Genomic DNA, 26,385 nt, shown 5'->3' with positions numbered 1-26,385 from the left:
GGTGAGAGCCACCCTCTAAGACCCCTCCACCAGGAGGTAGGACTTTCTTTAGTGACGTAGCCTGTAGGTGATCCTGGGAGGGGAGGTGTTCCCGGCGCGCCTTCCGCCCAGAGATGAACCAAGAGCCGCGGCACGAGAAGCAGAGCCTCCCGCCTACTGACTGTGATCCTGAGGTCTCCTAACCCATTTTGGCACCAGAGCAGATTCTTGCAGCCATGCATTTTGACTGCGAACTGAACTACAACCTCGTGCAGCCCGGGAAGGGATTTTTTTCCCTCTCCACCCCATTTTTCTGAGCGAAAATGGCGGCAGCGGCAGCAGCCACGCGGTGAGAGCCACCCTCTAAGACCCCTCCACCAGGAGGTAGGACTTTCTTTAGTGACGTAGCCTGTAGGTGATCCTGGGAGGGGAGGTGTTCCCGGCGCGCCTTCCACCCAGAGATGAACCAAGAGCCGCGGCACGAGAAGCAGAGCCTCCCGCCTACTGACTGTGATCCTGAGGTCTCCTAACCCATTTTGGCACCAGAGCAGATTCTTGCAGCCATCCATTTTGACTGTGAACTGAGCTAAAATGTTTGAAACCCAAAACCGCGCGGCCGCTATCGCGGCCGCGCGGACTCAAGGTCTTCACTTTTACCAAGGAAGAGAAATTCTTAGATGATGATTATTCAGCAGGCCTGATTGTTGGGGAAAATTTCCAATCAACAATAGTGAGTTCTGTATGGAAATATGAAATGTACTCAATATATATAGAGAATAATGGGAATATCATAAGCTACTTAGATGGGGGTGGGGTGGGAGGGGTGTGTATTGGGGTTCTTGGTGGTGGAACGGGTGCACTGGTGAAGGGATGGTGGTTTAATCAGTATTTGACTGTGACTTAAACCTGAAAGCTTTGTATTTTTTTTTGTTTTCACGGTGGTTCAATAAAATATTTCTTTAAAAAAAAAATAAATAAAATAAAAATAAAAAAAAAAATAAAAAATAAAAAAAGAATAGAGCAAAGAATAAAAAAAAAAATAAAATAGGTATCTTTGGTAACTTTTGACAACAAAACAAAACTTTTGTGAAGCTATAATAAGAAAAGTCTATTGGTTTGACTAATAAACTATAGTAGTAAAATTATGTGTTCTCATGGTCTTCTGGATTCTAAATTCTTCTCTCTCTTGATTAAGGATATCTATATTGTTCTATATTGTTTGGTACAGGAGGGTCTCTTTGATATGTTATTTCTGCTTTTGAGAAGGGGACCGAGCACAGGGAAACATCTTTTTTTTTTTTGCACCAGCTTCTCTTATGTAAATTTTTTTCATTAGGTAAATTTATTTTTTTTAATTTATAATTTTTTTGAGATTTTATTAATTTTTTAATTAATTTATTTTTTAATTAGTGAGTCACCATGAGGGTACAGTTACAGATTTATACTCTTTCATGCTCATGTTTCCCTCATACAAAGTTTGAGAACCCATCCCTTCACCAGTGCCCATTCTCCACCACAAATAAACCCAGCATCCCTCCCAACCCCTCAATCCCACCTCCCCCACCCCACCCTGCCACTGTGGCAGGGTATTCACTCTTGCTCTCTCTCTCTAATTAGGTGTTGTGGTTTGCAATAAAGGTGTTGAGTGGCCATTGTGTTCAGTCTCTAGTGTACACTCAGCAGGCATCACCCTTCCCCCACATGGCCTCCAACCACATTTACTTGGTATTCCTTTCTCTTTCTGAGTTGTCCTCTCCCCAGAATGTGAGACCAGCTTCCAATCCATGGAGTCAACCTCCTGGTACTTATTTTTACTATTCTTGGGTGTTAGTCTCCTAGTCTATTATTCTATATTCCACAGATGAGTGCAATCTTTCTATGTCTGTCTCTCTCTGACTCATTTCACTTAGCATGATACTTTCCATGCTTATCCACTTATATGCAAAGTTCATAACCTCATTTTTTCTAACAGCTGCATAGTATTCCATTGTATAGATGTACCAAAGTTTCTTCAACCAGTCATCTGTTCTAGGGCACTCGGGTTTTTTTCCAGATTCTGGCTATTGTAAATAGTGCTGTGATGAAGATATGAGTGCAGATGTCATTTCGACTATACTTTTTTGCTTCTCTGGGATATATTCCCAGCAGTGGTATTGCTGGGTCAAATGGGAGCTCAATTTCTAATTTTTTGAGAATTGTCCATATTGTTTTCCAAAAGGGCTGAACCAGTTGGCATTCCCACCAGCAGTGTAGAAGGGTCCCTTTCTCCCTACATCCTCTCCAACAGCGGTTGCTTTTGTTCTTTTGGATGTGTGCTAGTCTCTGTGGTGTGAGGTGGTATCTCATGGTTGTTTTGATCTGCATCTCCCTGATGATTAGTGATGTAAGGGCATCCAGATAGGAAAGGAAGAAATCAAACTCTCACTATTCCCAGACGGTATGATACTGTATCTAGAGAAGCCTAAAACCTCTACTAAGAAACTCTTAGAAACAATAAACTTGTACAGTAAAGTTGCAGGCTACAAAATCAATACCGAAAAATCCATGGCCTTCCTATATACAAACAATGAGGCAGAAAAAAGGGACATGAAAAAAGCAATCCCATTCACAACCTTGCCCCAGAAAATCAAGTACCTGGGAATCAGCTTAACCAAGGAAGTTAAAGACCTCTACAAAGAAAACTATAAAATGCTACTCCATGAAATAAAAGAGGACATGAGGAAATGGAAACATATACCCTGCTCGTGGATAGGGAGAATAAATACTGTCAAAATGGCAATACTCCCCAAAGCATTATACAGATTCAACACGATCCCTATAAGGATACCCATGACATTCTTCAAAGAAACGGATCAAGCAATCTTAAAATTCATATGGAACAACAAATGCCCATGGATAGCTGAACCAATTCTTGGGAAAAAGACGATGCGAGGCATCACCCTCCCCAACCTCAAACTTTACTACAAAGCGGTAACAATAAGAACAGAATGGTACTGGAACAAAGGCAGAGCCGAAGACCAATGGAACAGGGTGGAATATCCCTACACACAACCCCTAATGTATGATCATCTAATCTTTGATGAGGGGGCAAGAAATGTGAAGTGGAGCAAGGAAAGCCTCTTTAACAAATGGGGCTGGCACAACTGGACAACCACATGCAAAAGAATGAGCTTAGACCTTGACCTGACACCAGGCACAAAAGTCAGATCAAAATGTTTTAAAGACCTCAACATCAGACCACAAACCATAAGGTACATTGAAGAAAAGGTTGGCAAAACCCTCCACGGTATTGAAGATAAAGGTATCTTTAAAGATGATATGCAACTGGCCAACCAAGTGGAAACAGAGATCAACAAATGGGACTACATTAAACTAAAAAGCTTCTTCACCGCAAAAGATACAGTGACCAGAATACAAAGACAATCTACAGAATGGGAAAGGATATTCACCCAATACCCATCAGATAAGGGGTTGATATCAAGGGTATATAAAGCACTGGTTGAACTTTACAGGAAGAAAACATCCAACCCCATCAGAAAATGGGGCGAAGAAATGAACAGAAACTTTCCCAAGAAGGAGATACAAATGGCCAAAAGCACATGAAAAAGTGCTCTACATCACTAATCTTATGTAAATTTTATGCAAAATAATTAAATGACCAGAGGACACACTTGGAGGACATATTCTGATCTCCTTCACAATGAGGAAATCTAGAGCACGATTCTCATCCATACCAAAGTTGTTTTGGTCATTGTTTTGAAACTGACCTGAATACCTAACAGGGCAGAGAGAGTGATGATTTGCATGTCAGCTAAGTCAGATAACCCATGTCCCCTTACCTAACCAAGATAATTTCCATGATATGCAGATGCAGAACTGTTCACTGACTTGGTTCTATAAAAACTTATGTGTTTCTTCCTTTAAAACAATGGCTTTTTTGGTGGGAGGCACCGACCCCTCCCACCGCCGAGATGTGATCCCGGGGGCCGCACACGTATGCGGCCTCTCCACAGCTGCACAAGCGTGAATCCAGACCCAGCAAAACCTCTTTTGGCATGGGCAACTCCTCGCAGAATGTCTCCAGCCTGAGAACTAAGCCTCGGCCCCGTGCCCGCCCAGGAGGGGAAAGGTATTTCTCTCTCTCACCTCTTTCTCTCCGGGGATGAAGGGAGCGGGGTCCGCCATATTGAGACGACCACAGATTGGGTTTTCAAGCCTGCAATGATCCAATATCTGGAAGAAATCTCCCTGGACTTAGTGTTAAATTACAGAAATTCAACCAAAGACCTTATTTGTCTTCACAGTAGGTCTGAATCTAGTGGGGTACCCCTAACAACAATAGTGAGGTATGTGTTGAAATATTGAATGTAACCAAAGTAAACAGAATGTAAATTGAAACTTATCAGTTACAAGGTAGGGGGTAGGGGGTCGGGATGGGGGGTGTACTGTGTGGGTTTTTTTTTTTTTTGGTGGTGGTACTTGGGCACTGGTGAAGGGATGGTTGTTTCAGCATTGTATAACTGAGACCTAAGCCTGAAAGCATTGTAATCTTCCACACGGTGATTTAATAAAATAAAACTTTTATTTAAAAAAAATAAATAAAAGTAAAGTGTAACTTACCAACTTCACAGATGGGGTGGGGGACCGGGGGGCAGGGTGGGGTGGGGTGGGAGGTTTACTGTGGTTCTTGGTGGTGGAATACAAGCACTGGTGGAGGGATGGGTGTTCGAGAATTATGTAACTGAGACCTAAGCCTTAAAGCTTTGTAACTTTCACCTGAACGCTTTGTAACTTTCCACATGGTGAATTAATAAAAGAATTTAAAATAATAATAATAAAAAATAATAATAATAATAAAAGAAAAAATAATAAAAATAAAAAAATAAAGCTTTGTAACTTTCAACGTGGTGATTCAATAAAAAAATTAAAAAATAATAAATAAATAAATTTTTTTCTTTAATTATGAAAAAAAATAAAATAAAACAATGGCTTTTTTATTTGGGCCACTTGCAGTAGTGCTCAGGGATCATTCCTGAGTACGGAGTAGTCAGGGGACCACTTACGGTGCTGCATCAGCCACATGGCAGGCAAGTGCCTTACCTGCTGTACAATCCCTCCAATCCCCAAACTTAAATGTTTCTGGTAACTACTCTAGTTGCAAATCAGTTAGTTCTGAAAACTAGAACAGCTACCGCATATGTTATGAGACTTCAGTTCCACTAAACACTCCTGATATAGAATCATGCCTTTTTACGGTAACTCTGAATTAAGGCCTCCTCCTTCCCACACATCCTCACCTTCCCTGAGGGGGGAAAAATGTGGCTACAGATTTGATTCAGGCATTAGAGTGAGAGATAAGAGTTTTCACCCACAGGACCAATAAAGCAAAAACAAGCAACAGCTGGACAGAAGGGCTGCATTTTCTAATATACCAAATCCACTTGACAAGCAGGGCATTTTGTTTGGTTTGGTTTTTAATTGCTTTCCAACTTGTCAGCCATGGAAACATGCATATTCAAGTTCGCAGGTCTCCATGGGTCAAGCGTTTAATTTAACGAGAGCTCAAGAGCACTTGTTTGAAAAGAGGTGTAGCTGGTAACTGTGTCCAACATTCCTAAAAGGCACAGTTATTCTGTTTAAGCTGTCATTTATTACGAAGTATTTTCATTTTGGGTGCTAAGACATAAAAAAAAAGAGAGAGAATAGTCCTTTCTGACTAGAGGCCCTCAGAGATTAGAGACATATGTACCATTTCCTTAATCACACACTGGTGGCGAGCAGAGGAAGATCATCCGATATTACGTTCCTCTCACTAGCATTTCCCCAACTGGCATGACTTAGGCATTTGAGTTGGCAATTATAAGCATATGACCCACATCTACCAGGCATCAAGGCACAGAAGAAACACTAATTAAATCTCCTCACTCAACTTTGAACACTAATTTAATCCTCTCACCTAAGAAGAAAGCAACAGATATACCTGACCTAGTTGACCCTCCCAAAAATGCAATTTTGGGGAATTATTTTATTTATTTATTTGTTATAAGATATCTTATAGCCTAGTTCTCCCTCTGGGAGAACCTGGCTAGCTACCAAAGTTTCCTGTCCACATGGGAGAGCCTTGCAAACTCCCCATGGTGTATTCATATGCCAAAACCAGTAACAAAGCTGGGTCTCATTTTCCTGACCCTTAAAGAACCTCCAATGCGGTATTGTTGGGAAGGACGAGTTAAAAAAGGCTTCTAAAATCTCAGGGGTAGGATGAATGGAGACGTTACTGAGACCACTCGAGAAGTTGGACGATCAAAGGGATGGAGATGTATTTATTTATTTATCTATTTATTTATTTATTTATTTATCTTCTGTTTGTTTGTTTATTTATTTATATTTGTTTATTTATTTCTCTTAGAGAGCAGAACAATATAAAGTTGTCATTTTCTTTTCCCAAAAACTCTACTCTAGCTTTGAGACACCTAGGCACTTCCCCTTCCTTTCTAGAAGAAATTGCATCCCTCTCCCACAAAAAAAGCCCCAAGCCCCAAAACAAGCAAACAAAAACCTAAAAGATGTAACATCTGGATTGCAGCGTAGAGGAGAGTTTTTCTTCTATACTTCTAGAATTTTATGAAAGTTCTTTTCAAAAAAAGAACAAAATTAAAAGAGAAAAATAAATTTAATATCATGTATCCGTATAGTATTAGTACGACAGGCTGAATATTGGGCCTCTAATAGTGTTCTGTCTTCAAATTTGTGAATATCATAGCTTCCATGGTAAAAATGACTTTGCAGATATGGTATAGTTAAGAATATAGCTCTGGAGAATCATATTTTAGATTATCTAGCTGCACAATGTATTCCAGAAATATTTATAAGGGTCTCACTTCATAAATATTCTCTGATGAAAATCAGAGAAAGAAGATGTGAGAATGAAATCAGCTGAAGGAGATATGTATTCTGAAGGGTATATTAGCTGGAGAAACAGGTATAAAGTACTTGCCTTGCATATAGCTGATTCTAGTTCAACCCCAGGATATTGTACCCTGAGTATCACCAGGAGTAACTCCTGTGCACAGAACAAGAAGTAAGCCAGTACTGCTGGATAGTCTCCAAACAAGCATAAGATTATGTTAAAAGTAAGCTAATAAAGGAGACATAAATTAAGGAAGTCGAACAGCCTCTAAAAATGATCAAAGAAAAAGATTCTCCCTCCAAGTTCTCAGGATAAATGGAAACATGTTAACACCTTGATATTAGATTGTGATTTCTAGAACTTTGAGTGAACAGATAAGTTGTTTTAAGACAATAAGTGTATGATAATTTGTCATAGCAGCAATAGAGAGCTGATTCAGTGAAAAAGAAGGAATCAATTCACTAAGTATAGACTGATAGCATTTTTTAACTCCTAGAAACCATGCCTATATTTGATTTTACTGTAAGTGTGTCATTAAGTATATATAAAAGTCTGCCATTTAAAGGAGAGAAGTTTGAGGCCTAAAATCCCCTTTGTCATTACAATACAACTCAAAGATCAGAATATGTTTTTGAAGTATGAAAACAAAAGTGATGTTCATTCATTAACGAGCAGAGATCTCAAGCCCAGAGCTACAACCTGGAAGCAAGCTGCAGATGGCTTTTGTTACTGCAACATTAAGAAAGAAAAATATTTTGGATTAAGCACACATTTCCCATTTATCAAATTTTATCAATACTTCTTATGTGTGGCATTCAGCTGTTTCACTTTCTTGCGACCAGCCTAAGCCTCATAGGCATGTGGTTTTGCAACTTCTCCACCATCTATTCCATCAATTAAATATACTATTCTCCCTTTTAGATAATGCGCTCAAAGCTTTTTGAGAGTAAGGAGGTTCCATTTACTTTTTGTATCATTTTCTTCACAACCTGTCCCTCCCCTGTGGCTTTAAATAATGTGCAGTAAACATTTGTTAAATTATTTATGTCAATATTGAATTTTCCTATATCTCTAAGATGCCCTGACTGCAGGGGAGTGACAGGGGAGGGAGGGAGAATCAATTTATGTGAAGGGAAAGATCCTGTCACTTTCCTTCTAGAGTGGCAGATCCCGGAGTCACAGATAACACTTTTGTATCTTGCATGATTTCTGAAAGTAGCGTCTATTTGCCCGATACAGAAAACTTATCGCTCTCTACGTATTGATCTTCTGTGGTTTCTTTCTCTCTCTTTTTTTTTGCTATTAGCCATGAGAATAATTAGTTTTTCCTGGAGCACCACCTCGAGTGACCCTTAAGCATAGAACTAGGAGCCCTGAGCACTGTTGAGTGTGGCCCTCTGCGTCCCCCCCAAAAAATAAATAAGAATACTGAATTTTACTATGACGCAAAATGGTTATCTAATGTGAATTATATTTAGTATATTACAGAGGTCATTTTGATTATGTCTTTTTTTACTCAATCTTATAAGATTAAAAAAGTTAATAAAATTCTAAAAGTTTAAAATTGTGAAATTTATGTATGAAAACACAAAATATCAGAGTATATGATTCATTAGCAACTGCCATAAGCACACATATATTAACAAAATAGAGTAGTATAATTATAAAATGATATAAAGATTGATTAATCTGCACTTATGTATAAATGAAACAATTGTGCTATATAAAGTACATTCTCAGATCTTGAATTTGCTACTAAATTACTAAACATTATTTTACTATTGTTGCTATTTAAGATTTTAACATGTATATACTTTTATTTATTGCTTGCCCATTTGGTTGGAAAATGTGACTAATATAAGTTTTAAAGGGTCTTAAATATTGCAGCACAAAATTAGACAATTCCTCCATTTGGTGACTACATGGAAATTCCAAAATTGCACATTATTTTTGTAATACTGGAGATGTTTATAATACCTTTGCTGAAATAGAAGAACTAGTGTACATATTTTGGAATCAACTGGTTTATGTTATTTTAAAATATTTACCATGAAATGTGAATATGAGACCATATTCATAATATATTCATAATATAAAATATTCATTTCATGGTTATGAAATCTTTTTCTATGATTCAATATTATATTGTATTGTTATATTATTTTAAAATATTGCTAGGACTTTACAAACATAAAGAAACCAACCACCTGCTCCTGCACTTTCATACACACTGCTTTTTTTACCTCTCAGAGGGGGTGGGCTTCAGTTTTCCTCCCTGTCCCAAGCAGAGCTCCAGCAGCCGAAGACCTCCAGAGTCTAGCCATAGCCATGCTCAAGAACCCTCTCCACATGTTCGGACCAGCCTCACGCATGAAGGAACGGCAGAGGAACCAAGTGTGTGGGGCCTGGGGCTGAGACCTCCAAGCCTACTTGGATCGGGATGGGTTTCTTCCGCCCAGATTCCTCATTGTCCAGTAGCTCGGTGGTCACACCCAGAGACTGCTCCCAGTGCTGTGTAATCCCCCCAACGGCCAACATCCAGAGACTTAAAACCAAGCTCCCTGAAGGAGACATCTTGAACCTGGCAGGCTACTGAAAGTTTACTGCCTGCACGGGGAGAGCCTGCCAAGCTACTGAGAGTTTCCTGTATACATGGGAGAGCCTCGCAAACTCCCCATGGTGTATTCATATTCCAAAAATAGTAACAATGAGAGGTCTCATTCCCCTGACCCTAAGAGAGCCTCCAATGAGGCACTATTGGAAAGGATGAGTAAAGAGAGGATTCAAGGCTAGGACAAATGGAGATGTTACTGAGACTGCTCGAGAAATTCGACGATCAACCAGATGATGATGATGATGACTTATTTTACCTATATTTATACTTTTCTTTATCATTGATTTAAGTGGCTAAAGACCAGATTCTGTTCATTACTCTTACCTGAACCACCAGCTTTCAATATATAGTGCTGCAGAATAAACGCACCAAGGTGAGAGTTAAATAAGGTTTGATCGTTCCTCAGATTTGTGCCCTTTTTTTGTGTTTTTTGTTTGTTTGGTTTGTTTCTGTTTGTTTTTGGTTTTTGTTTCTGTTTGGGTAGGGGAACACTAAGTAGAGCTCAGGGGTTTAACTGGTTCTGTACTTATCCTTTATTTCTGGAGGGCTTGGAGAAGCACATGGGATGCCAGGGATCCAACCTGGGTTATCTGCATGAAGACAAACCCTGTGCCCACTGCACTAAGTCACCAGCCTCCTTTATACCTTTGAGTTCAGCATCTCTGAAATGAGGACTGTGCTCTAGACATAAGAAAGTCTCCTCTCATGGAATTAACCTAATTATCTGACCTTTGACATCACTGTCATCCCGTTGCTCATCGGTTTGTTTGAGTGGGCACCAGTAACGTCTCTCATTGAGAGACTTATTTTTACTGTTTTCGGCATATCCAATAAGCACAGGTAGCTTGCCAGGCTCTGACCTTTGACATATTTTCACAAATCCTATAGGTGGGATCATTCACGCTCTGTCAATAATACTTCCTTCCACGTGGAGGAAAATCTCTTTTCTCTGCCATTGCATTCCCCATTTATTCCTTTCCCGAAGAAGCAAAACGATGGTTGTGCTAAAACGATTGTTGTGTAACCAGATATCTGCTACTTCCTTTTGTGCGACCTCCTGCTTACTTAGAGCAAATCCCATGTGCCCCCAAGCAAAAGAGGCTTAGAAGTCAAAACTGCTGTCTAATTGGGACATCCCTGGGGTTCTCAGCGTGACTGCGTCTGGCTGGGTGAGCTGTCTAATTCTGTACTTTGCTATTAGAAGTCTGTAATTGCCTCATAGCTGGGAAGCATAAAATGTGCTATTTTGATCTCATTTTTGTTATATACTTACGTGCTTTAGGTTTCATAGGAAAAGGTCCCCAGCAGGGGGAATGGGGCAGCAATTGGAGGTAGGTAAGTTAAAACTTAAAGTGAAGTGTTAGTAAGTTGTGTATCAATCAAGAACTTGCAGACTTAAAGGATGATTGCATGAATCAGGTGCTGTGGCATGACTGATGCACACGTGCTTCCAGAGAAGAGACTTTAAGTGTTGGTGGCACGGAACAAAGCTAGCCTATAAGAACTTGTCCTTATGGTTGTTCTTATCATTAATAGAGTGTTGTGACCTGAAGATTAATAGTTGCCTTATTATGCCATGTGATGATTTCCTCAGCTGCATTGCTGTCTTTAATTGTCACAGCCTAAACTTTATTAGTCTTTAAACAAGTATTCCTCAAGGGCTTTTTGTGTTGTCACTAGATCCATGGCCCTTTTGGTGTGCCCCATGTTCTTTTTTATTTTATTTTATTTTAATTTTTTTTAATTTAATTTTATTTTATTAAATCACCGTGTGGAAGATTACAATGCTTTCGGGCTTAGGTCTCAGTTATACAATGCTGAAACAACCATCCCTTCACCAGTGCCCATATACCACCACCAAAAAAAAAAAAAAAAAACCCACACAGTACACCCATCCCGCCCCCCCAGCCCCTACCTTGTAACTGATAAGTTTCATTTTACATTCTGTTTACTTTGGTTACATTCAATATTTCAACACAAACCTCACTATTGTTGTTAGGAGTACCCCACTAGATTCAGACCTACTGTGAAGACAAATAAGGTCTTTGGTTGAATTTCTGTAATTTAACAAGAAGTCCAGGGAGATTTCTTCCAGATATTAGATAATTGCAGGCTTGAAAACTCAATCTGTGGTCGTCTTAATATGGCGGCCACCACGCCCTTCATCCCCGGAGAGAAAGAGGCGAGAGAGAGAAATACCTTTCCCCTCCTGGGCGGGCACGGGGCCGAGGCTTAGTTCTCAGGCTGGAGACATTCTGCGAGGAGTTGTTCACACCGAAAGAGGTTTTGCTGGGTCTGGATTCACGCTTGTACAGCTGCGGAGAGGCCGCACATGCATGCGGCCCCCGGGATCACATCTCGGCGGTGGGAGGGGCCGGTGCCTCCCACCTTCCCAAGAGCACCCTCGTGTCCTTTTGCTGCAGTTTTTGTCATAAATCCCATCTGTGGTCGTCTTAATATGGCGGCCACCGCGCCCTTCATCCCCGGAGAGAAAGAGGCGAGAGAGAGAAATACCTTTCCCCTCCCGGGCGGGCACGGGGCCGAGGCTTAGTTCTCTTTTTTATTTTAAAGAAACTATGAGAATAGAGTACACTGTAAGGAAAGAAGGTAAAAGACAAAACAAACAAAACAAGCTGGAGAAGTAACAGTGCAGACCATTTCAAAAGGATTTTCAATTGGATGAGTATAGCTCATTTATAATCAGCTATTTTGGGGTGATTAATATGAAATTTTTGAAACTGACTGGCAAAAGAAAGTAAACTTACTACTTTCCTTGGTTATTAGCTCAATCTACAGAATGAGATTTCAACTATCAGGACTCCTGACTTCTGCCCGAATTACCAAACTTCTAGATTCATTTATCTGTTCCATAGATGACTAGGACATAAGCTTCTACATTTAGAGATATGGTGAATATGGTGTGAAATGACTTTCATTTCTATGGCTTCTTGTTTCTTGTGGCTCCTGATTCACTCTTTATATGACCTGCCTGATAATTAACTAGGATTTGAATTGACTAATTCTAAAGGACTATTTATACAAACTATGACCACGGTCTTGCAGCTTAAGTCCTAATTTTTAACATTTTTAAGATAATATGGTAGAAATGTTTCACTTTCTGTTTCTAGGTTCTAACCTTCAAATTGTAGAGCAGCAGTTCAGGAAAACCTTGAGATTATATAATACACACACACACACACACACACACACACACACACACACACATATATATATATATATAATGTTTTAAATGGATAAAATTTAATGCTTAGCAATGGTTTCCAAATAAACAAATAAATCAAAAGTCTAATAGAAAAACTGCAAACAACATTAACGTTCTGTTTTTAGGAAATGTATAATTAGATTATAATGATACAAAAAATTATGGGGCCAAAAAGATAATACATCAGGAAAAGCTCTTTCTTGCCTGTGGCCCTGTACTATACATGGTGACTAGGAGTGTTTCCTGGGTACAAGGCCTTGAGTAAGCACTGTGCACAGCCAGGATTACCTAAATACTAAAAACTAAAATTGAAACCAAAATCCAACTCACAGTAATTTTATTAATACCAATAATCATTTCAAACTTTTCTAAATTATTTGACTATATTGTAGAACTCACAGAAATTTTATTTGTTTATCTATTTATTGTAGTTTTGGGACCCCACCTTTCTGTGTTCTGGGCTTCCTTCTGGATCCTTGGTGAGCCATCCTGGAGGTACTGGGTGAACATATGATGCCTGGGTCAGTCACATCAATGTGACATTGACATCAGCCCTCTCCACTATATCGCTGTGGCCCCAAGTCACAAAGTTTTAATGCAGAGATCTCATAAAGAAACTTGCATAAAAAATCTGGGAACTTAAAACCCAAGCTCTCATTGAGAACATTTTAACACCATTTCTCCATAGCTACCACAGTGATTTCATTTATAAAATTTTATGTCATAATTTTATAATTATTTTCATTAGTTATAAGTTACATAGTATGCTAATATTTTTTTGCTTTTTGGTTCACATCCGGTGATGCACAGGGGTTGCTCCTAGCTCTGCACTCAGGAATTACTCTTGGTGGTGCTCAGGGACCATATGGGATGCTGGGAATCGAACCTGGGTCGACCGCGTGGAAGGCAAACGCCCTACCCACTGTGCTATGGCTCCAGCCTCGTATGCTAATTTTTTATGTACTCTAGTAAACAAAACTATATTATAAATTAAAAAGATGTTCTTTCATTTTAGACTGTGGTTTGTAATTCTGTCAATAATAATGTTTCATGCATAAAGCATTCTAGTACCACAGTCTGCCCCAGAGAGTCCACTTCCCCACCTCCCTCTCTGAATTCCCCTATCCTCTCTGCCATTATCAGCTTCAAGGATAATTTTTAAGCTAAAACAAATGTTGAGACTATGTAATGCTTTAATGTCAGATACACAAATTGTTTAAATGGGAAATGAAATACACTTTAGTCATGTCATTGATCTACTTAGGAAATTTTTAAACTTTATAGAAAGAAGGCAGAAATACCTCTAATGTGGTTTTTGGTCGGAGCCTTCACCTCTGCACAGACGCCTGTGTATGCACACACACACAGGTATTCACACACACACACACACACACACAGAAATGCATACACACACACACATGCACATGCACATATGTTTGCTCAGACATTCAAAAGATGGATTCTCTTTAAGAGGAATTGATTGACAGCATAATAAGTCTAAAATCGCTAGTTAACCGATTCTGATAACAAAACATAATATATGGCAGTCCAATCCTGGTTGAACAAATTGTACTATGTAGTCTCTAGAAGTTAGCCTGTTTTCTAAATTCAGTTCAAGTAAAATTAATTCTTTGATAACTCTTTATCCTTTTATCCACCCACACATGCTACTAAATAGTGATTCTATTAGGTCCTTCCCCTTGAACTGGTATTACTCCTGAAGCTACAAACAAATTACCACACATCAGAGATAAGGAGAAGCTTTGCAAAGCCAACAAAAATCTACTTAAGCATCTATGTAATCCTTTTAGAAAACAAGAAATTATCAGTAAATTACACAGGTAACATTTTGAACCATATAATCTTAATTCCAAACCAATAAAAAAAAACAATTTCATCATTGACTTAAATTCATCTCAGTTCAAATTTTCAAATTCAAAGTAAATTTCATTTCTGACTTTAATTTCTACATTATTACTTTAAATATGGAATGATTTTTTTAAAAAATTGCATTATACTGCTGGTCAATTGATTTCCTTGAAGGGCTTCTGACAGATTGTTTGAAAAACACAGAAAAAACTTAAAATTGAAAATAAAAAAGTAAAATTAATTTCAGCTTGAATATATACTATTCTTTCTGTTGACTTCATCAATGCAATATTATAACCTATTTTGCGTCTTTACATTGAACAAGAGGACTTATAATGTAACAGTGCTTATGGGGGAGCTAAACCTTCTATGTTCTAGGAGATAAAATCACCCTCCTTGGTAATCTTGGTGGATTTCAATAACCAACTAAACAAAAAACAACAACAAAGAAAATTAGAAATCTGAAGTTTCTGAAATTTCTCATAATTCTTTCTGGATTAAGCAAAACCACTTGGATTCTGTTCTTCAGCTCTTTTGTTTTATTAATTAATTTTTTGGAACCAAACTCAGGAATGAAACTTACGTCACAGCAGGGAATGTGTATACTTTACCATTGAGTCACATCTCTGATGTCTATTTTTTTTAAACAAAAAGATACCCTATAAATTTCATGATTTCTTATTATCAAAACAGCAATGAAATATAATCTAACAATTGTGAAAAGAGCTATTACCAAATTCAAAAGAAAAGTGTGGGGGCTGGAGTGATAGCATAGCGGGTAGGGTGTTTCCCTTGCACGCGGCCAACTCGGGTTCAAATCCCAGCATCCCATATGGTCCCCTGAGCACCGCCAGGAGTAATTCCTGAGTGCAGAGCCAGGAGTAACCCCTGTGCATCGCCAGGTGTGACCCAAAAACCAAAAAAAAAAAAGTGTGAATTAAATGAAGACATGCTTGGTAGAAATTAAGATCGAGCTTAATTTCTATGGCTGGAAAGAGATGTGTAAATTACTCAAATATTGAAAATACACACTCCATAAAATATTGTTATATGTCTGCATGTTTACCTGAAAAAGTCACTAAGTCAAAAAGATATATGTTTCTCCACTCTTTTTCTAGCATTGATTACAGGAGTCAAAATGTGGAAATAACCTATCAACAAACAAAGAATGATGTATTATACCATAATGTGGATTATAATTAAGTAATATAAAAATAAAAGTCTTCCCTTTGTAATAATAGCATGAACCAGAGGGTATTATGCTTAAAAAAACTATCAGAGGGGAATAAAAACATATTGTTTCACCCACATGTAACATAAAGAGAAAGTAATAAAATGCACTATATAGTAGCACTGCACTGTAGCACCATTGTCCTGTTCATCGATTTGCTTGAGTGAGCACAGTAACGTCTCCATTGTGAGACTTGTTGTTACTGTTCTTGGCATACCAAACACATGGGTATCTTGTTAGGCTCTGCTGTGCGGGAGGGATACTCCTGGTAGCTTGCCAGACTCTCTGAGAGGGAGGGACAGAGGAATCGAACCCCGGTCAGCCGAGTGCAAGGCAAACGTCCTACCCGCTGTGCTATCACAATATTTAGAACATGAGACCAATTAGTCTCATAATATTACAACAAACAAAAGAGGAGCCTATTCTGTTATTAAAAATTATTTCTTTTATAAAAAAAAAGAAAACAAATTATCTAATGCTTCCTTTTCAGCAGGTCTGACTTTAGGGGAGAGACTCTCCAAACAATAATAGTGAGTTTTGTTGAAATATTGTATGCAATCAAAATGAAAGTAAAGTGAAATTTATTAGTTACACAGGCGGGGGGGGCTTAGGGTGGGGGGGGCTAGGGGTGTGGGGGGGGTTGGGGTGTGAGGGGGCGGGGTGGAGCTATACTGGGATTCTTGGTTCTGGAATATGAGCACTGGTGAAAGGATGGGTATTCGAGCATTGTATAACTGAGATTTAAACCTGAAAACTTTGTAACTTTCCACATGGTGACTCAATAAAAAATTAAAAAAAAAAATTATTTCTTTTACTTTGGGGCCAAAACGGATATAGTGAAGGGATTATTCTATGAAAAATAGAAAAGGATAGGAAAGACAGTTATCAAGTAGTTTTTTCATAAGTTTGTTATGAATTTCTAAAGTATAATAACAATCAAAAATGATAAAAAAAATTCCTAGGTTTGGTGAAAACTAAGGGAAAATGAAAGGGGTAGGTATGTGTAGAGGGTTCATTTTTAGTAGTGAATTGACACTCTAAGTTTGGTGTTTAGAATGGTGACAGTTATGATAAGATGAAGTATAAGTGAAATCACTAAAATACCAGAATAAGGAAAAAGAGAACATTTGATATTTATTCATTTTTTCTGGTTTTGGGCCCACATCCTGTGGTGCTTAGGACTTAGTGCTACTCCTGGCTATGAGATCTGCAATTGCCCTTGATTCAGGAGACCATATTATTGTACTGAAGTTATAACCTTGGTTGGCTGCATGTAAGGAAATGCCTTAACCATGGTACTATCTCTCTGGCACTCATTTATTACTATTTATTGGCTTGGGAGCCATACTGGTAATGCTCAGGGGTCACTCCTGGCTCTCCACTCAGAAATTACTCCTGACAGTGCTTCGGGGGACCATACAGGATGCTGAGGGTGACCTGGCTCAGATGTATGCAAGACAAATGCCTTAGCCACTACATTATTGCTAAGTCCCTGTGGACTCATATTTTTAGGGGAAAAAATAAAGTTTAAATGTTCATTGATGTCATAAACCAAATTTGCCATATGAATCCAATTCTTTGGAATATGTCAAGTTTTCAGATTTGAATTGGACAAGGCTTTAAAATTTTTATGTTCAAATTAATAATTGATTTGGAGATCTAAAGAAAAAAATCATAAACAGATGTGATTTGATATGCTTTTTGTATAACATTTCTCTAAGTAAAAACTATTGATCTTATTTAAGTTTACAATTATAAAGACCATAGACTCATGTATTATTTTTTTTTTCCTTAAATTTTATTGAATCACCGTGTGGAGGGTTACATAGTTCTCAAGATTATGTCAGTTATACAATACTCAAACACCCTTCCCTTCACCAGTGCCCCTATTCCATCACCTACCACCCCAGTATACCTCCCGCCCCCTCCAGCCCCCCCCCGTCCCCGCCCTTGTAAATGATAAGTTTCACTTCGTTTAGGCTTTATCTTGGTTACATTCTATGTTTCGACACATAACTCGCTATTGTTGCTGGGGTTTCCCCCCAAAAAGAAAAAGACAGTCCTATTGTCAAGGAATCATTTGATAGTTCTCCATTGCTGAGAATGTAGAGATATTAAGTCCCGCTGTTTGTTACATAACTTTTCTATTTTCTCCCCCTCGTCCCGCGCCCCTGAGTTCATGCCTGTTTAGTATTCACCACGCTGCCTGACAAAGGGGAAAAAAAATGAAAAAGATGGTTATTTCCCCGTCATCAGCCGGCGTGGGGCTCTGGCTTAGTTGATAGTCTGGTAGAAGGTCTTTCTACCAGACTCATGTATTATTAAAAGTACATTTTGGTAAAAGTTTTACACACTATCTTTGTATTTTAGTTTTATGTTGTTAGAGATGTGAGTAAAAATAAAATATTTACTTTTATCCCTCCTTGAACATATGTGAAGCCTTTAAATATTTTCATGAATAACTTCTTCATATGCATCAGTTTGATCTTATGATGATATCTGTAGATTTCATATAAATTTAATAATCTTTACAAAATGACATGACATTTCATTAATTTTAAATCCCAAGATTCTAACAAATAAAAAATACATCAAAATTAATTCAAATGAGACTCTGAAAAAGGTAACATTTTTTTGACATTGCTCAATAAGACAATTTAGAATCACTGAAATAGCAAATTGGCAACTTTCCTTAGATTATTCACTTATCACTTTCTCATTAGTATGAAAAATAAGTCTTTATAGCATCCATGCTCGTCTTAGAAGTATGTAATGAGTGAAAATAAGAAAGCGTATAAAAAATGTCAGTGTTTCAAAGTGAAGCACTAAACAAAATAATAAAAGGAATACACAACCATCTTGACTCCAATGCTAATTAGGATGATTTGTCACTCATTTACAAATGATGTTACATTTAAAATATGTTGAGTCATTGAACAAAGTGGAAAATATCAGAGAAAAGATTACTTGGCTACACAATTGAGAATGTGGGAATTAAATCTTCTTGAAAATGATGCCATAAAAGCTCAGTTTTACAGTTTGAGACATCTTAAAGAAATTAATTTTGCATGATAAATATACAAAAGAAAGCTAAGCCCACACTGTCATTTAGTTTTTTAGGAGATGGACTTGAATTTTAAATCCTGGAAGTTCAACAGTGATTAGTTTATGTAAAAGCTTATTTAACAGATGAGGAGGTGAGGTAAAATTTCCCTTGATAGCAAAAGCCAATAGTAGAAAGCCATCTCTAGAAACACATTCTAAATATTAATCTAGTTAGTAAACTTATAATTCATCATCTTCATATACTACAAAAACCTAATCAATCAGTCAACTTCTTAAATGCAATAAAGAATGTGATCTGAATCTGAAATAAGAATTTATTTACATTAAAGCTAAGATCTACTATCAGGAATTATCCTTCCCATTTAGCATAGAAACTCCCTATGATACCAAGGTCTGATAGATTACATGTTCACAGCAGAAAATAGAGACAAAATCAAAGACTGTCAAATATACTAGTGCTTCTGAGGAAATCAGACTAAGAACAAGATGGAGTTGTTGAAAACATAGTAGCCCTATGTTTTAGTAGTATTAAAGAATGTTATATTACCTAAATTTTCATTAAAGATCAATTCCTTTCCATTGGTAATTCAGCTGTAATTTTCTGTGTTTTCATTTATCCTATGCAAACTTATAAATAAAAACATATAATGTAGCTATTAGTTTATTATCATCAATGTATTTGGAAAAGTTAGCATTTCCAAACTCAAAAAAACTTTACAGATATTAACAAATAACATATAAAATACAAAATACAGAAAAATTTAGAATGAAGTGAAACACAGCCAGTATGAAGTTGGAAAAGATGTATTTCCAATAAGGTATAGGAGTCCGGGGTTTAGTCGAGAGAAGAATATAGGCATCTATTAATTTCCCGTCATCCATCTGAATACATCAGAGCAGAATATCTACACCTCCATAGTGAAGGTCAAGTTTGATAGTCTTCTAGGATAATACAGAAAGCTTCAAATATGGTAGATGTTTGCCATGCTCACTATCGTACAATTTTCCATAGACACTCCAAAGTGCCCTAAACTCACGGGCTCTGTGAAAGTTAAAGCCATATGCTGCTATTATGATCAGTGCAACACAGTCAATTGTGGTAAAAGTCTTATGAAAGATCTTTGCATTTATTTCCTGAACAAATTAATTTTGGCACAGGCTGTTAATTAATTGTGGTTAGTTTGGATTTGTTTTTTGGTTTTGCTTTGTTTATTTGGGGAGTGGGATGAAGACATACCCAGCTGTGCTCAAGGATTACTTCTAGTTCTGCACTTAGGGACCACTGCAGGGCTCAGGGGTCTTATGTCATGCCAGCTCCCCAATTAAACAAGAGTTGGCTGCGTGTGAGGCCTGTGTCTTGCCTATTGTACCCATCTCTCCAGTGCTTTAGTTTTGATTTTTAATCTCCCATTTTGCAACTGAATACACTCTTCTTCATTTAGTTCTTGAAGAAGAGTGTGGTATAAGATACCAAAATCTTATTAACATCTCATTTATCAACTTTCATTTGATGATTAATGTAGCTCCCCAGGGGAAGAGTTGGTGATGTGACACTTCTCATGGTGGCACTGACACTAATACAACTGCTGTAAGCAAATGCTGAGGTCTATTTTTTGATTTACAATATGTCATAGAATAAAAATCTATGTTTTATTTCTATTAGTCCTAAAAAAGAAATACCAATTAGGTATTAATATCTAATAGATGTTTGACAAAACTGAAAGTTTTGAAATTCATAGCTCACTCACATTTATTTATTATTTTTTTTTAATTTATTTATTTTTAATTAGAGAATCACCGTGAGGGTACAGTTACAGATTTATACACTTCTGTGCTCACACTTCCCTCATACAAAGTTTGGGAACCCATCCCTTCACCAGTGCCCATTCTCCACCACCCGTAAACCCAGTGTCCCTCCCACCCTCCCCAATCCCATCTCCCCCCCCGCCCCAACCTGCCACTGTGGCAAGGCATTCCCTTCTGCTTTCTCTCTCTAATTAGCTGTTGTGGTTTGCAACAAAGGTGTTGAGTGGCCGCTGTGCTCAGTCTCTAGCCCTCATTCAGCCCGCAACTCCCTTCCCCCACATGGCCTTCGACTGCAATGTGGTTGATGATCACTTCTCTGAGTTGACCTTTCCCCGGAACGTGAGGCCAGCCTCGAAGCCATGGAGTCAACCTCCTGGTACTTATTTCTACAGTTCTTGGGTGTTAGTCTCCCACTCTGTTATTCTATATACCATAGATGAGTGCAATCTTTCTATGTCTGTCTCTCTCTTTCTGACTCATTTCACTCAGCATGAAACTTTTCATGCCCATCCACTTAACTACAAAATTCTTGACCTCCTTTTTTCTAACAGCTGCATAGTATTCCATTGTATAGATGTACCAAAGTTTCCTCAACCAGTCATCCGTTCTGGGGCATTCGGGTTTTTTCCAGATTCTGGCTATTGTAAACAGTGCTGCGATGAACATACATGTGCAGATGTTGTTTCGATTGTACTTTTTTGCCTCTCTGGGATATATTCCCAGCAGTGGTATTGCTGGGTCAAATGGGAATTCAATATCTAATTTTTTGAGAGTCGTCCAAATTGTTTTCCAGAAGGGCTGAACCAGTCGGCATTCCCACCAGCAGTGAAGAAGGGTCCCTTTCTCCCCACATCCTCTCCAACAGCGGTTGCTTTTGTTCTTTTGGATGTGTGCTAGTCTCTGTGGTGTGAGGTGGTATCTCATGGTTGTTTTGATCTGCATCTCTCTGATGATTAGTGATGTAGAGCACTTTTTCATGTGCCTTTTGGCCATTCGTATTTCTTCCTTGGTAAAGTTTCTGTTCATTTCTTTGCCCCATTTTTTGATGGGGTTGGATGTTTTCTTCTTGTAGAGCTCAACCAGTGCTTTATATACCATTGATATCAACCCCTTATCTGATGGGTATTGTGTAAATATCCTTTCCCATTCTGTGGATAGTCTTTGTATTCTGGTCACTGTATCTCTTGCGGTGCAGAAGCTTTTTAGTTTAATGTAGTCCCATTTGTTGATCTCTGTTTTTACTAGATTGCTTAGTTCCGTGTCACCTTTGAAGATACCCTTATCTTCAATATCGTGGAGGGTTTCGCCGACCTTGTCTTCAATGTACCTTATGGTTTGTGGTCTAATGTTGAGGTCTTTAATCCATTTTGATCTGACTTTTGTGCATGGTGTCAGGTCAAGGTCTAAACCCATTTTTTTGCATGTGGTTGTCCAGTTGTGCCAGCACCATTTGTTAAAGAGGCTTTCCTTGCTCCACTTCACTTCTTTTGCTCCCTTATCAAAGATTAGATGGTCATACATTTGGGGTTGTGTGTAGGGATATTCCACCCTGTTCCATTGGTCTACGGCTCTGCCTTTGTTCCAGTACCATGCTGTTTTAATTGTTACTGCTTTGTAGTAAAGTTTGAGGTTGGGGATGGTGATGCCTCCCATCATCTTTTTCCCAAGAATTGTTTTAGCTATCCTTGGACGTTTGTTATTCCATATGAATTTTAGGATTGCTTGATCCATTTCTTTGAAGAATGTCATGGGTATATTTATAGGGATCGCACTGAATCTGTATAATGCTTTAGGGAGTATTGCCATTTTGACAACATTGATTCTCCCTATCCACGAGCAGGGTATATGTTTCCATTTCCTCATGTCCTCTTTGATTTCATGGAGTAGCGTTATGTAGTTTTCTTTGTAAAGGTCTTTTACTTCCTTGGTTAAGCTGATTCCGAGGTATCTGATTTTCTGGGGCACGATTGTGAATGGGATTGCTTTTTTCATGTCCCTTTCCTCTGCCTCATTGTTTGCATATATGAAGGCCATGGATTTTTGGGTATTGATTTTGTAGCCTGCAACTTTACTGTATAAGTCTATTGTTTCTAAGAGTTTCTTAGTAGAGGTTTTAGGCTTCTCTAGATATAGTATCATGTCGTCTGCAAATAGTGAGAGTTTGATTTCTTCCCTTCCTATCTGGATGCCCTTAATCTCTTTTTCTTGTCTAATAGCTATCGCAAGTACTTCCAGTACTATATTGAAGAGGAGTGGTGAGAGTGGGCATCCTTGTCTTGTGCCTGATCTCAGAGGAAAGGCCCTTAGTTTTTCCCCGTTGAGGATAATGCTTGCCGTAGGCTTGTGATAGATGGCTTCGACTATCTTGAGGAAAGTTCCTCCAAACCCCATTTTGGCGAGGGTTTTCATCATGAAAGGATGTTGGATCTTGTCAAATGCTTTCTCTGCATCTATTGATATGATCATATGGTTTTTATCTTTCCTTTTGTTGATATGCTGGATTATGTTGATTGATTTCCGAATGTTAAACCATCCTTGCATCCCTGGGATGAATCCCACTTGGTCGTGGTGTATGATCTTTTTGATGAGTTGTTGGATCCTATTTGCTAGTATTTTGTTGAGGATCTTCGCATCGGTGTTCATCAGGGAAATTGGTCTGTAATTTTCTTTCTTAGTGGTGTCTTTGTTTGCTTTTGGTATTAGGGAGATATGTGCTTCATAGAAACTGTTTGGGAGAGTTCCTGTTTTTTCAATTTCCTGGAAAAGTTTGAGGAAAACAGGCAATAGGTCTTCTTTAAATGTTTGGAAGAATTCGCCAGTGAAACCATCTGGGCCTGGGCTTTTGTTTTTGGGGAGGTTTTTGATTACCGTTTCAATTTCCTTAACATTGATGGGTCTATTCAGGTATTCCAGGTCTTCTTTCTTCAGTCTTGGGAGATTGTAGGAATCAAGGAATCCATCCATTTCTTTTAGGTTCTCCTTTTTTGTGGCGTAAAGACTTTCAAAGTAGTCTCTAATGATCTTTTGAATCTCACTGGTTTCTGTTATGATGTCCCCCTTTTCATTTCTGATTCGATTTATTAGAGTTTTCTCTCTTTCTTTCTTTGTGAGACTTGCTAGAGGTTTATCAATCTTATTTATTTTCTCAAAGAACCAACTCTTTGTTTCATTGATCTTTCGGATTGTTTTTTTGGTTTCGATGTCATTAATTTCTGCTCTAATTTTTATTATTTCTTTCCTTCGGTCTGGTTTGGGGTCCTTTTTCTGGTCCTTTTCTAGGGTCTTGAGTCGTAAAGTCAAGCTATCTATGTGGGTCCTTTCTTCCTTCCTGAGGAATGCTTGGAGAGCTATAAATTTTCCCCTTAACACGGCTTTAGCTGCGTCCCATAGGTTTTGGTAGCTCGTGTCTTCATTCTCATTTGTTTCTAAGTATCTTTTGATTTCTTCCTTGATTTCCTTCTTGACCCACTCATTGTTCAACATGGAATTGTTTAATTTCCAGGTGTTTGATTTGATTTTCCGTATTTGTGGGTGGTTAGCTTCTATCTTCAGCGCATCGTGGTCTGAAAAGATGGTTGATACAATTTCTATTTTTCCGATTCGATTGAGGTATGTTCTGGGGCCCAGTACATGGTCTATTTTTGAAAATGTTCCATGTGCACTGGAAAAGAATGTGTATTCTTTCTTTTTGGGGTGTAAGGCCCTGTATAGGTCTATTAGGCCTCTCTCTTCAATTTCTTCATTCAGGGTCAGTGTTTCCTTGTTGAGTTTTGTTCTTGTGGATCTATCTAGAGGTGATAAGGCCGTATTGAAGTCTCCGACTACAATTGTGCTGTTAGTGATGTCCTCTTTGAAGTCTGTTAGGAGTCGTTTTAAATATTTAGCCGGTCGTTCGTTAGGAGCATATACGTTTAAGAGTGTGATTTCTTCCTGTTGTACATATCCCTTGATAAACAGAAAATGACCTTCGCTGTCCCTTTTGATCTTTTTCATCCTGAAATCTATGTTGTCGGATACCAGGATGGCCACTCCAGCTTTTTTAAGGGGGTTGTTTGCTTGGAGGATTGTTTTCCATCCTTTGACTTTGAGTCTATGTTTACTCTGTTTGTTCAGGTGTGTTTCTTGCAGGCAACAGAATGTTGGGTTTAATTTCCGGATCCATTTAGCTACTCTGTGTCTCTTGATAGGTGCATTTAGGCCATTGACATTGAGAGAGATTATTGTGATGTGGTTTTGTGTCATCTTTCTGTGGGATTTGTTGTTCTTATGGGGCTCCTCCTTGCCTTACAGTAGCCCCTTTAGACCTTCTTTCAAGATTGGTTTTGAGTCTATGAAGGACCTGAGCTGTTGTTTATCCGAGAAGTAGTGTATGGTTCCGTCGAGTTTGAGTGAGAGTTTAGCCGGATAAAGTATTCTTGGTGAGGCATTCATTTCGTTGAGTTTTTTCACTATGTCCCACCATTGTCTTCGGGCTCGGAGGGTTTCTTCTGACAGATCGGCCGTAAATCTGAGGGGTGCTCCTTTGTATGTGATTTCCCTCTTTGACCTTGCTACTTGTAGAACTGTGTCTCTATCTACAGCATCCGCCATTCTGACTATGATATGCCTTGGAGTCTTTTTATTTGGGTCTCTTTTTGCTGGCACTCTTCGGACTTCTTGTATCTGGACGCCTGCCTTCTCCAGCTCTGGGAATTTCTTAGCGATGATGTCTTTGACTATGTTTTTTTCATTGGGGTTACTTCCCTGTGGTTCTGGTACTCCAATGATTCTTATGTTGTTCCTCTTGAAGTCATCCCCCAGGGCTCTGATTCGCTCTATAGCCATTTTGAGGTCTTTGGCCATGATTTGTTGCTGTCTGTAAGCTTTCTGCAGCTCATCCTCAAGCTCGCTGATTCTGTCTTCGGCTGTAGTCATTCTGCTGTTGAGGGCATCTAGTGAGATTTTTATTTCATCTACCGATTGCTTTATTTGTGAGACTTCGGTTCGAAGGTTTGAAATTTCTGCTCTCATTTCTGCTCTCATTTCTTCCTGTATTTTCTTGGTAGACCGTTCCAGCGCTTGATTCATCTCCTCCCTTAATTTATTGGATGTCTGTTCCATAGTTGCTTGGAGTAGGTCGACTCTCCTCCATATTTCCTCTCTGAATTGTTTATCTGAGAGGTCGTAGATGTTGGGAGCCTCTTTTGAGGTTTCTAGTATCTTTTCTTCTCCCTCTCTTGGTGGAGGGGATTTTCGCTGTTTCTTCATATTGTCACGGAAGTGCAGAGTTGGAACCTTGTAGTTCTTTATTCCTCTTCCTTTTTGTGGGAAGAAGGGGCTCCGATTGTGCTAAACTTCCCTTATTCACTGATAGCTTTTATAGTGTCAGCCTAAGGTAATGGCTATTTTGCGTAAATGTTTGAGATTGCAAAAGTGAGTTTTGAAAGGAATACACAATACGGATTGAGCTGAGGTAGCAAAGAATAACTGCGGCCGCGTTAGCGGCCGAGCTCCGGAAAGAAGCCACGCCCACTTTTTAGGCCACGCCCCCTGAGATGAGGACACGCCCCTAAGCAGCAGAGTGGGGATTGGTCAGGATCCGACGGCGGCGGCGGACAGGTGCCAGGCAGGGGCTTCAGGAGAAGCCCCGAGCCGCGGCGGGCAGGGGGCGGGGAGGGGACTTCTCCGCGCTGAGGCAGGCTCTCCAA

Source organism: Sorex araneus, chromosome 7, assembly GCF_027595985.1.
Source record: "Sorex araneus isolate mSorAra2 chromosome 7, mSorAra2.pri, whole genome shotgun sequence".
Taxonomy (NCBI): Eukaryota; Metazoa; Chordata; class Mammalia; order Eulipotyphla; family Soricidae; genus Sorex; species Sorex araneus.
This window is presented reverse-complemented; position numbering follows the sequence as displayed.